We start from the raw sequence: 12989 nt of genomic DNA on the forward strand, positions 1-12989 counted from the left end.
CACTGGCAACACATTCCATGCGGTCACAACTCTCTGCGTAATTAACCTACTCTGATGTCTCCTCTATACCTTCCTCCGAACACCTTAAAACTATGACCCCTCGTGGTAGTCAATTCTGTCCTGGGGAAAAGTCTCTGGCTATCAACTCTGTCCATGCATCTGATTATTTTGTACATCTCGATCAGGTCACCTCTCTTCTTCCTTCTCTCTAGAGAGAAAAGTCTGAACTCAGTCAACCTCTTCATAAGGCAAACTCTCCAGTCCAGGCAGTATCCTGGTAAACCTGCTTTGCATCCTCTCCAAAGCCTCTGTATCTTTCCTATAATCAGGCAACCAGAACTGGACACAATATTCCAAGTGTGGTCTCACCAGGGTTTTGTAGAGCTGCAGCAAAACCTTGTGGCTCTTAAACACGATCTCCCTGTTAATGAAAGCCAAAACACCATATGCTTTCTTAACAGCCCTTTCCACTTGGGTGGCAACTTTGAGGGATCTATGTACTTGCACACCCAGACCATTCTGTTTCTCCACATTGCCAAGAATCCTGTCTTTAATCCTATATTCAGCATTCAAGTTCAACCTTCAAAACGCATTTATCCAGGTTGAACTTCATCTGTCACTTCTCAGCCCAGCTCTGCATTCTATCTATGTCGTGCTGCAACCTGCAATAGCCCTCGATACTATCAATGGCGCCTCCAACCTTTGTGTCATCAGCAACTCTATTAACCCACCCCTCAACATTCTCATCCAAGTCATTTATAAAAACTACAAAGAGCAGAGACCCAACACAGCACCCTGCAGGATGCCACTCACACTGACCTCCAGGCAGAATACTTTCCATCTACAACCAAGCTCTGCCTTCTGTCAGCCAACCAATTCTGAATCCAGACAGCCAAATCTCCCTGTATCCCATACCTTCTGACTTTATGAATGAGCGTACCATGTGGAACCTTATCAAATGATTTGCTGAAGTCCACATACACCACATCCAGTGCCCAATCTTTGTCAACCTGGCTCACCACCTCCTCAAAGATTTATGAGGCATGACCTGCCCCTCACAAAGCCATGCCGACTGCTTTCAATCACGCTATGTCAATAGAGAGTAGACAATAGACAATAGGTGCAGGAATAGGCCATTCGGCCCTTTCAGCCAGCATCATGATCATGGCTGATCATCCACAATCAGTATCCTGTTCCTGCCTTATCCCCATAACCCTTGATTCCACTATCTCTAAGAGCTCTATCCATCTCTTTCTTGAAAGTATCCAGAGACTTTGCCTCCACTCACTTCTGGCTGAAGACGTTTCGCCTCAACTCTGTTGTAAGTGGCCTACTCCTTATTTTTAAACTGTGTCCTTTGGTTCTGGACTGACCCATCAGCAGAGACATGCTTCCTGCCTCCAAAGTGTTCAATCCATTAGTAATGTTATACTTCTCAATCAGATCCCCACTCATTCTTCTAAACTCAAGTATATGCAAGTCCACTTGTTCCAATCTTTCAACAAATGATAGTCCCGCCATTCCGGGAATTGACCTTGTGAACCTACGCTGCACTCCCTCAATAGTCAGAATGTCCTTCCTCAAATTTGGAGACCAAAACTGCACACAATACTTCAGGTGTGGTCTCACCAGGGCCTTGTACAACTGCAGAAGGACCTCCTTGCTCCTATATTCAATTTTCTTGTTATGAAAGCCAGCATGCCATGAGCTTTCTTCACTGCCTGCTGTACCTGCATGCTTGCTTTTATTGACTGATGTACAAGAACACCTAGATCTCATAGTACTTCCCCTTTACCTAACTTGACTCCATTTAGATAGTAGAATCTAGATTAGAGTGGTGCTGGAAAAGCACAGCAGGTCAGGCAGCAGCCGAGGAGCAGGAAAATTGATATTTCAGGCAAAAGCCCTTCATCAGCAATCTACCTTCCTGATCTTGCCACCAAAGTGGATAACCACACGTTTATCCACATTAAACTGCATCTGTTCACTCACCTAGCCTGTCCAAGTCACCCTGTATTCTCATAACATCCTCTTCACATTTCACCCCGTCACCCAGCTTTGTGTCATCAGCAAATTTGCTAATATTACTTTTAATGCCTTTAATGCATATTGTAAACCACTGCGGGCCCAGTATCAAACCTTGTGCTACCCCACTGGTCACTGCCTGCCATTCCTGTCAGTCAGCCGATTTTCAATCCAAGTCAGTATTTTGACCCCAATACCATGTGCCCTAATTTTGCTCACTAATCTCCTATGTGGGACCTCATCAACAGCTTTCTGAAAGTCCAGGTACATTACATCCACTGGTTCTCCCTTGTCCATCTTCATAGTTACATTGTCAAAAACTTCCAGAAGATTAGTCAAGCACAATTTCTCCTTTGTAAATCCATGCCAACTCTGACCTATCCTGTTACTCTATCCAAATGAGTCATAATTTCATCTTTCATAATTGACTCCAGCATCTTTCCCACCACTGACTGCTTTGCCAAATAGTCATAAATCCTATCCCTCAGAATTCTTTCCAAAAACTTGTTGACCACAGATGTAAAAGTGACTGGCTTGTAATTGCCAGGGATTTCCCTATTATCCTTCTTGAAAAGAAGAACAACATTCGACTCCCTCTAACCCTCCGGTATGACTCCCGTGGAGAGTGAGGAAGCAAAGACCTTCACCAGCAGCTCAGCAACCTTCCTTCTCGCTTCCCAGAGCAACCTAGAATAAATCTGGTCTGACCCTGGGGACTTATCAATCTTAATGTTTGCCAAACTTTCCTCAATCTCAATCTGTTCAAGCCTGTTTCCCGGCTACTCAAAGTTCTCATTCACAACAAAGTCCCTTTCCTTAGTGAAAACTGAAGCAAAAACATCATTTAGGGCATCCCCTCCCTGCGCAGACTCCAAGCACAAGTTCGCTATGTTTTTACTGACTGGCCCGACCTTCTCCCTGATCATTCTCTTATTCCTCATGTATGAGTAAATTGCCTTTGGGTTCTCCCTCATCTTTCTTGCCCTCTCCTGGCTCTCCTCAGTCCATTTCTGAGCTCCTTCCTGGCAAGCCTGTAATCCTGTAAAGCTGTGCTAGATCCTTGCTTCCTCCACCTTACGTAAGCTGCCTTCTTCCTTATGACGTGAAGCTCCTCTATTCTCGTCATCCAAGGATCCTTAATCTTACCCCTTCTTACCTGTCTCAGAGGAACAAATTTATGCATCACTCACCATAACTGCTCCTTAACCAATCTCCACATGTCTGTTGTGCCCTTTCTGTGGAACAATTGCTCCCAAACTGTTCTTCCCAACTTCATATGATAGCGTCATAATTTCCTTTTCCTCCATTAAATATCTTCCCATGGTAACTGCTCTTTTCTTTCTCCATGGCAACGGTAAATGTGAAGCAGTTGTGGTCACTGTCACCAAAATGTTCTCCCACCGCGAGATCTGACACCTGTCCTGGCTCATTGCCGAGCACCAAATCCAAAATGGCCTCTCCCCTCATCAGCCTGTCTACATACTGAGTAAGGAAACCCACCTAAAAAACACCTGACAAAAACATCTCCATCCAAACCATCAGCACTAAGGAGGTTCCAGTCAATATTGGGAAAGTTGAAGTCACCCATAACAACAACCCTGCCTCATCTGCATTTTTCCTAAATCTGTTGGCCAATGAGTTCTTTGATCTCCCTACTGCTATTAGGGGTCTGTAGAAAACCCCCAATGAGGTGGCTGCTCCCTCGCTGTTATTAACTTGCACCCATACTGACTCATTAAACAAACCTTCCTTGACAACCTTCATTTCTGTAGCTGTGATACACTCTCTGATTAACAATGCTACACCCCTTCTCTTCCCCCCCCCCCCGGGTCTTTTTAAATGTTCTAAACCATGGAACATCTAGCAACAATTCCTGCTCCTGTAAAACCCATATCTCTGTTATGGCCACAACATCATAGACCCAAGTACTGATCCATTCTCTAAGTTCATCACTCTTATTTCTGACACTCCTTGCATTAAAGCAGACACACTTTAACTGATCCCTTTGTTTCATCACATGAAAAATAGATCCACTACATCCTATCTCTGTCCCATCTACAACTACACCCTATCCCAGATATGTAGTTCTGGTTCTTGTCCCCCTGTGAAACTAGTTTAAACCTCCTGAACCATACAAGGAAATTCCCTACCCAGGACATTTGCGCCCCTCCCGCCATTCATGTATAGGTCCCACCTTCCCCAGAAAGCATCCAATGATGTAAGTGTCTGAAGCCGTCCCTTCTGTACCAGCCTTGCAGCCATGTGTTAAGCTATACTTGCTGCCTGTTCCTCACCTCACTATCTCGTAGCACTGGTAGCAAACCTGAGAACACTATTCTATTTGTCCTACTCTTCAGCTTCCAACCTAGCTCTCTGTAGTCACTTTTCAGATCCTCAATCCCTTTCCTGGCTATGTCATTGGTGCCAATGTGTGTCACGATTTCTGGCTGCTCGCCTTCCCCCTTCAGAATCTTGTAAGCCCAATCAGCGACATCCTGGACCCTGGCACCGGGGAGGCAACATACCTTCCGGGAATCCTGTTCCTCACCGCAAAAATCTCCTGTCTATCCGTCTAAGTATCGAGCCTCTATCACTAACGCTTTTGTATTCTCCCCTCTTCCCTTCTGAGCCATAGTGCCAGGCTTAGTGCCAGAGACCTGACAGCTCTATCTTTCCCCTGGTAGTCTGTCCCCACCAGCAGTATCTAAAACGGTGGTACTTATTGCTGAGGAGAATGGCCGCAGGGGATCACACCCACTTAAAAAACAATCACTTACCCTTCCCGGCAGCCCTCACATCTCTCTGCCCTCTCTCCTCACTGCTCTGTTTCATGAAACTCTATGGAAATTAGTTGCCAAATTAAAACTTCAGGTATCACTTTTGCTCCTTGTTCCCAGGACACGTATTTAGCTTTCATGATAAAAGGTAATTAGTGAAAATGATGCAATGGTTACAATTTTAAATCTGCATTCTTGGACAATGAGTGACTGCAAATTAAGTACAATTTGAAACCATTGGGTGGCATTACAAATCAGTGAAAGCATGATTACTGCAATTGGCCCTGGGGGCTTCAAATTCAAAATTCTTTGCTCCACCCCTGGAGTAAGAATCAGTAACTGATCGACCCACTTTTCACAGCATCACAGCCATTTTGTGTAGTTACTGTACATTTGACTTTCACGCTGACATGACAAGGTTTCAATCTTGTTTTAGCGTGAGCAATTTGCTGTTTTCAATTGTCACATATAAATCCACCACTATCCTTCAAGTTCTTTTTTGTATTGCTATCCCTGTGGCCCTGAGGATCTTTTAACTTTCCCCCATTTTGGTTGAGCCTTTTCTATCATGATTAATGTGCCCACTTTACCTTGAGCTGGACTGACAGCAGGCATGACAATGTGGTGAGACTAGTGATTCTGCAATGCCAAGTCATACAAATGAAGATTCAAAGAGATTCTCTTGTACAATTACTATGTTAGCTTTGATGAAACATTCTACACTCATAATATTATTCATTTTGCTATCTTCTATATCACAATAAAGATAACTCTATTAAGATGCCTCAATTCAGGGCTTCAATGGTTTTCCTTACAATGCAGTTCTTGCTAACCAAAGATCAATCCTATTTCTCTTATATTGTAGCTGTTACTTATTTTCAACCTGCAATTACTTCAATAACTCTGAATTTTTCAACACACAATTAATAACTTAACATATGCCTATTTTAAATTATATTCATCTATTTCAAAATAAAAGTTGTAAGATAGCAAAATATTTGCTTACTTGTTACATTTCTTGCCACTCTTGTTACAGTAATAGTCAGACAATATAAGTTAAAACTTATTCATCCATACCTGAGATCTTTCATGGACTACAATTTTTTAAAAGGATAAATACTAACCCAAAATGGTCCCTGTGATTATCCGACCACAGGGTTAAGGCAGGTGCCAAAAACCAATGTAGAATAAATTAAACCAGTGCAGTGAAAAACATTAAGAAGAGGTGACTGAGACATTTTCTGTTTTAATTCATAATTATATGCTAAGTGCATACAATGGACATCAAAGATTAGCTGCAAGTTTTCACCTTTTAAATGCAACAGAACCAGAATATACAAACAGATTATATTTCAGTAGTTGCTTTTGAATAGCAGGGCAGTGAAAAAGAAAAATTCCTTTATAAAAGAACTGGAAGTCTGTTTCTTGCCCTGTTACTCTTATTCTCTCAGAATACATGAACTAAAAAGGAAATTGGGCAAACCATCATTTACTGAAAAAATACTTCACTATTGCTGAGGAAACGAGTCAACTGTGAAACAAATGTAGTATCAGGTTAAAATCTACCATCTCAAAGACTGTAAGGACTGTTCAACTGTGGACCTTTATTCTTCCTGTCTCTACCAGGCACACTTTTTCCCCTTTAAACTTGTTACCTGCGTTTGGGAATATTTTTGATGTCATGTTTTTATTTTGGTTTCAAGGTTAGTCGGTCATTCAATTCCTTTATTTTCACTAAAGAAGACCATATAAGCAAATCTTTCATTTTGATGAGTGATTATAGTTGTTAGCTAAAAAGAAATAAAAATTTTAGCATGACCAACCAACCAAGGGTGGGGTAAATAGGAAACCAAATCATCCTTCCTCGTGGTAATACTCTCTAATAGCTCATTTATTTTTCCCGTAGTTTAAACTGTCATATGTTCTCTGTAAAATTCAGAATGATGTTTTGTTGACTTTTCTTTGAACCCTTTAATGTTTTATTATGAACACACTCTTGATGGCATGCTTCATACACTTCATACAACATGGCCTTAAAAATATGACTTTGCTGTAGTATTTAAACTACACTTGCCATCATTACCCTTCTCTGTGTAAATAGATTGGCCTATATTTGGTGGCCAATGTTAAAATACGACATTCTCAGCTGTCATTAGAGTGTGCTGGAAAAGCACACCCGGTCAGGCAGCATCCGAGGAGCAGGAAAATCAACGTTTTGGGCAAAAACCCACCTGATGATGGGCTTTTGCCTGAAACGTCGATTTTCCTGCTCCTCGGATGCTGCCTGACCGGGTGTGCCTTTCCAGCACAACTCTAATGTAGACTCTGATTTCCAGCATTTGCAGTCCTCACTTTTGCCTATTCTCAGCGGTCAGCCCTGAGAAATATAAACTTGTAAGCTGTAAGAATTTTTACTGTTTGTCTTAAGTTGAAAGTAGCGAGATTTCATGGCCCAGCATCTTCCTGGTGAAGGCATGCCCCTAATTGCATCAGGAACTGAAGACATGCCTAATGAGGTCACTCTTCGACTCCAAAGATAGGTGAGTGTTCTGTAATGTTTTTAAACACATTAAATGCTTTCCAAAGAAAACCCTTAAGCAGTTTGAGACAGCTTTGAACTAACTTTTCTCCTGGGACCTTTTTTGTCAAATTGCCTTGACTTAAACTGGAGCTGCGAGGTAGTGGCCTGTAGAACTGAAAATTCTATAAAATACATACAGCCTCCAACTTGACCTGTCAAAATAGCCTCCCCTCCCCTCTATCCTAGTCTGCACTGAAACTGTCTGGAGTGATTCAGAAGAATTGCTTTCTGTCTCCATGCTTCAAACATCCAGGGAAGGAATGTGTAAAGATGAGGATTTAGAATTCTCTAGTACTATGGAGAGATGTAGTGTGTGGCATCCTTCGCCATGCCTGATGGGAAGTTGGCAGCTAGTTGACTAGCAGACTTAAAGATATAGAACTTGAAAAACACAGCTATAACACACTGCAGACGTCTGTAATTATTGAAGAGTGGGACCTCTGCCCTTGAGCGGCAGGAAAGTCTATTTCAAACAGTTAATGGCCAATGTGACTGGCTGGCAGCTCAGGGAGCTGGAGGGAGTGTTATTGGACACTGATGGTATTGCAACCAATCCCAATGTGAAGGACACTTGAAACTTCGGACATCGGTACGTTTGGTATGTTGCCTCCCAGGTGCAAGGGTACGTGATGTCGCTGATCGTGTTTTCCGGGTCCTTAAGGGGGAGGGGGAGCAGCCCCAGATCGTGGTCCACGTTGGCACCAACGATATAGGTAGGAAGAAGGGTGAGGATGTAAGGCAGGCTTTCAGGGAGCTAGGTTGGAAGCTCAGAGTTAGAACAAACAGAGTTGTAGTCTCTGGTTTGTTACCCGTGCCACGTGATAGAGAGTCGAGGAACAGGGAGAGAGAGCAGTTAAATGCGTGGCTACAGGGATGGTGCAGGAGGGAGGGATTCCGGTTTCTGGATAACTGGGGTCCTTTCTGGGGAAGGTGGGACCTCTATAAAAAGGATGGTCTACACTTGAACCTGAGGGGCACCAGTATCCTTGGGGGGAGGTTTGCTAGTGCTCTTTGGGAGGGTTTAAACTAACTCCGCGGGGGCATGGGAACCAGGACTGTAGCTTTAGGGTACAGGACCTTGAGTGTAGGGAGGTTAGAAATAATGCAGCGATCTCTAAGGAGGGTGCCTGTAACCAGAAAGGTGGATTGAAGTGTGTATACTTCAATGCCAGAAGTATAAGGAATAAGGTAGGTGAACTTGCAGCGTGGGTTGGTACCTGGGACTTCGATGTTGTGGCCATTACAGAGACGTGGGTAGAACAGGGACAAGAATGGCTGTTGCACATTCCAGGGTTCAAATGTTTTAGTAGGATCAGACATGGGGGTAAAAAAGGGGGAGGCGTGGCATTACTTGTCAAAGACAGTATCACAGCAGTGGAATGGACGATGGAAGAGGACTTGCCATCTGAGGTAGTTTGGGCTGAGGTTAGAAATAGGAAAGGTGAGGTCACCCTGTTAGGTGTTTTCTACAGGCCTCCTAATAGTCCTAGAGAAGTAGAGGATAATATTGCGAGGATGATTCAGGAAAAGAGTGAAGGTAGCAGGGTGGTTGTTATGGGGGACTTTAACTTCCCAGATATTGACTGGGAGAGCTATAGCTCGAGTTCATTAGATGGGTCGGTGTTTGTACAATGTGTGCAGGAGGGTTTCCTGACACAATATGTCGACAGGCCAACAAGAGGGGAGGCTATATTGGATTTGGTTCTAGGTAATGAACCAGGCCAGGTGTTAGACTTGGAGGTAGGTGAGCACTTCGGGGACAGTGACCACAACTCGGTGACTTTTACTTTAGTGATGGAGAGGGATAATCGTGTGCCGCAGGGCAAGAGCTATAGCTGGGGGCAGGGAAATTATGATGCAGTGAGGCATGACTTAGGATGTGTGGATTGGAAAAACAGGCTTCAAGAGAAGAACACTAATGAGATGTGGGGAGTGTTCAAGGAGCAGCTACTGTGTGTCCTTGATAGGTATGTACCAGTCAGGCATGGTGTAAAGGGCCTTGTGAGGCAGCCGTGGTTTAGTAAGGAATTGGAGTCCCTTGTGAAAGGGAAGAAGGCGGCATATGTAAAGATGAGGCGTGAAGGTTCAGTAGGGGCGATTGAGAGTTATAAGGTAGCCAGGAAGGAGCTAAAGAGGGAGCTAAGAGAAGCGAGAAGGGGACATGAAAAGTCTTTAGCTGGTAGGATTAGGGAAAACCCAAAGGCTTTCTATAGGTATGTCAAGAATAAAAGGATGACTAGGGTAGGTATCGGTCCAGTCAAGGATAGTAGTGGGAAGTTGTGTGTGGAGGCGGAGGAGATTGGAGAGACATTAAATCAGTACTTTTCATCAGTATTCACTCAGGAACAGGACACTGTTGCTGATGTGAATATGGAATCACAAATAATTAGAATGGATGCCCTGGAAATATGCAGGGAAGAGGTTTTGGGAATATTGGAAAGGATGAATATAGATAAGTCTCCTGGGCCTGATGGCATTTACCCCAGGATCCTATGGGAAGCTAGGGAGGAGATAGCAGAGCCATTGGCCTGGATTTTTATGTCGTCGTTGTCAACAGGAATAGTACCAGAGGACTGGAGGATAGCGAATGTGGTCCCATTGTTCAAGAAAGGGAGTAGGGATAGCCCTAGCAACTATAGGCCAGTGAGTCTGACTTCAGTGGTGGGCAAAGTCTTAGAGAGAATGGTAAGGGATAAGATTTATGAACATCTGGGTAGGAATAACGTGATCAGGGATAGCCAGCATGGTTTTGTGAAGGGCAGGTCGTGCCTCACAACCCTTATTGAGTTCTTTGAGAAGGTGACCAAGGAAGTGGATGAGGGTAAAGCAGTAGATGTTGTGTATATGGATTTTAGTAAGGCGTTCGATAAGGTTCCCCATGGTAGGCTAATGCTAAAACTTCGGAGGTATGGCATTGAGGATACATTAGAGGTTTGGATTAGGAATTGGCTGGCTGGAAGGAGACAGAGGGTAGTAGTTGATGGATTATGTTCATCTTGGAGCGCAGTTACTAGCGGTGTACCACAAGGATCTGTTTTGGGACCATTGCTTTTTGTTATCTTTATAAATGATCTAGAGGAAGGACTTGAAAGCTGGGTAAGCAAGTTTGCGGATGACACAAAAGTCGGTGGAGTTGTGGATAGTGAGGAAGGAAGTGGTAGGTTACAGCGGGATATAGATAAGTTGCAGAGCTGGGCGGAAATGTGGCAAATGGAATTCAATGTAGCTAAGTGCGAAGTCGTTCACTTTGGTAGGAATAACAAGATGATGGATTACTGGGCTAATGGTAGGCTACTTGGTAGTGTGGATGAGCAGAGGGATCTTGGTGTCCATGTACACAGATCTCTGAAAGTTGCCACCCAGGTAAATAGTGCTGTGAGGAAGGCATATGGTGTACTGGGCTTTATTGGCAGAGGAATTGAGTTCCGGAGTCCTGAGGTCATGTTGCAGTTGTATAAGACTCTGGTGCGGCCTCATCTGGAGTATTGTGTGCAGTTTTGGTCACCATACTATAGGAAGGATGTGGAAGCTTTAGAACGAGTGCAGAGGAGGTTTACCAGGATGTTGCCTGGAATGGTAGGAAAATCTTATGAGGAAAGGCTGAGGCACTTGGGGCTGTTCTCATTGGAGAAGAGAAGGTTTAGGGGAGATCTGATAGAAGTGTATAAGATGATTAGGGGTTTAGATAGGGTAGATACTAAGAACCTTTTACCGCTAATGGAGTCAGGTGTTACTAGGGGACATAGCTTTAAATTAAGGGGTGGTAGGTATAGGACAGATGTTAGGGGTAGATTCTTCACACAGCGGGTTGTGAGTTCATGGAATGCCCTGCCCGTATCAGTGGTGAACTCTCCTTCTTTATGGTCATTTAAGCGGGCATTGGATAGGCATTTGGAAGTTATTGGGCTAGTATAGGCTAGGTAGGATTCGGTCGGCGCAACATCGAGGGCCGAAGGGCCTGTACTGCGCTGTATCCTTCTATGTTCTATGAGGAGCATTGGACAAGGAGGTTATGGCCACCTTGAGAAATGGATTCTACAGTCAGTGCAGGGATGAAAGAAAGATAGAATTGTCTTCTGTTGGTGTAACCCCCTTAAGAGATTGGAAGGTTGAGAGTAAGATGGAGGGAGCTGATATGAAGAGTGAGTTAAAAGATGATGAAATTGCAGAAAAGTCAAAGATGGGATACTATGATGGAGCTTGAAATTGGAAGAAGAGCAGTGTTAGAGATGTACCTATGATTCTTTTGAGTTTCAATTAAACTGAGCAGCATTACTGGTGCAACATTCAATATTTAAAATATACAATTCTTTCCTTCATGAGTAACTCATTAGGGCTGACAGAGCTGGTTTATTCAATAGATTAGAATTCATACCAAATCTCCACCCAACAAAGGGAATTATTTCTAGATTACTCTATCAATTACATTAATTATGTTGCAATATCTAACTTATTTTAGTAATACATCATGCCTTAAACTTTCTAAAGGAACCTTGACAGGCAATTAATACCATTATTTGATCAGACTTGAAAAAGGTATTGCCTGCATACCAGAAATATTTCTTTCTTACTTACTTTCAACCTTGGATTGAGTTTTACTGCAAGTCCATTCATTGCTAACATTACAAATGTGCTTATGTACCAATCATACTTAAAGGCAGATTATTTTATTGCTATTTGCATTGTAATATATAATATAAAATTGAAATATTCCTTATGCAATATGCTCTTCCAGTTAGAGGTATAATGAACAGTTGTTCACATCATAACTGAGCTTTAAAATGGCCAAGGCTGGAAAGTCACCTGACTTTGCTGTCTCCTGCCTATCCAATGATGAGATCAACCCACACATATAGGATTCAAGTATAGAAAGATTGTCTGTTGTGGTGGAAAAAAATGGATAAAATGAAGCAGAACATCAGCATTTTTACAGAAACACATTTTTTTCAACTCAACTTTGAAGTCAGCCAAGACTCTATTGAAACCTGATTGTACTTTGTGTACCCCATATGGCTGTAATTAAGAAAATAGGCAGGCTGACTTCTCTAACAAATCTATCAACTTGTCTCTGATAAGATTTAAGTCAACTGATGTAACCTATTAGAAGAATTTGCCAATAATTTGATGAGACCAGATATAAACTGATTATTAATTTTACTTGTCATGCCCTGCATCAGGGGAGGTCAGTTGTATTAGCTACACTGCATTTTGATGGACAAATAAGCTTCTTTTTCCTAGAAACACCAGATATAGTATTAGCCCCAATTACCGTCATAATTGCATTGCAGTTACTTCAGTGGAATTGAGGGTGCACGACAAAACTCAACAGATTATTAATGAATTCATATGAATTCTATTATTAATTCACATAACTATTTTGATCTCATGCCTCATCAATACTGGGTAGAAACCACTCAAATTAAAATTGTTCAGCTTCCAAGGAGCAAGGTTTGTCTATCACAAACATAGTTGGTGCATAACATTCAGCACCGTTTGTAATTCCTCAGGTTCTGAAACAAGCTGTATTCCATATGTAGCACAGCCTGGACAACATCCAGACTTAGGCTGAGAACTGATAAGGATTAATTGTGCCACACATGTGCCAT

The sequence above is a fragment of the Hemiscyllium ocellatum genome, chromosome 9 (assembly GCF_020745735.1).
Source record: "Hemiscyllium ocellatum isolate sHemOce1 chromosome 9, sHemOce1.pat.X.cur, whole genome shotgun sequence".
Taxonomy (NCBI): Eukaryota; Metazoa; Chordata; class Chondrichthyes; order Orectolobiformes; family Hemiscylliidae; genus Hemiscyllium; species Hemiscyllium ocellatum.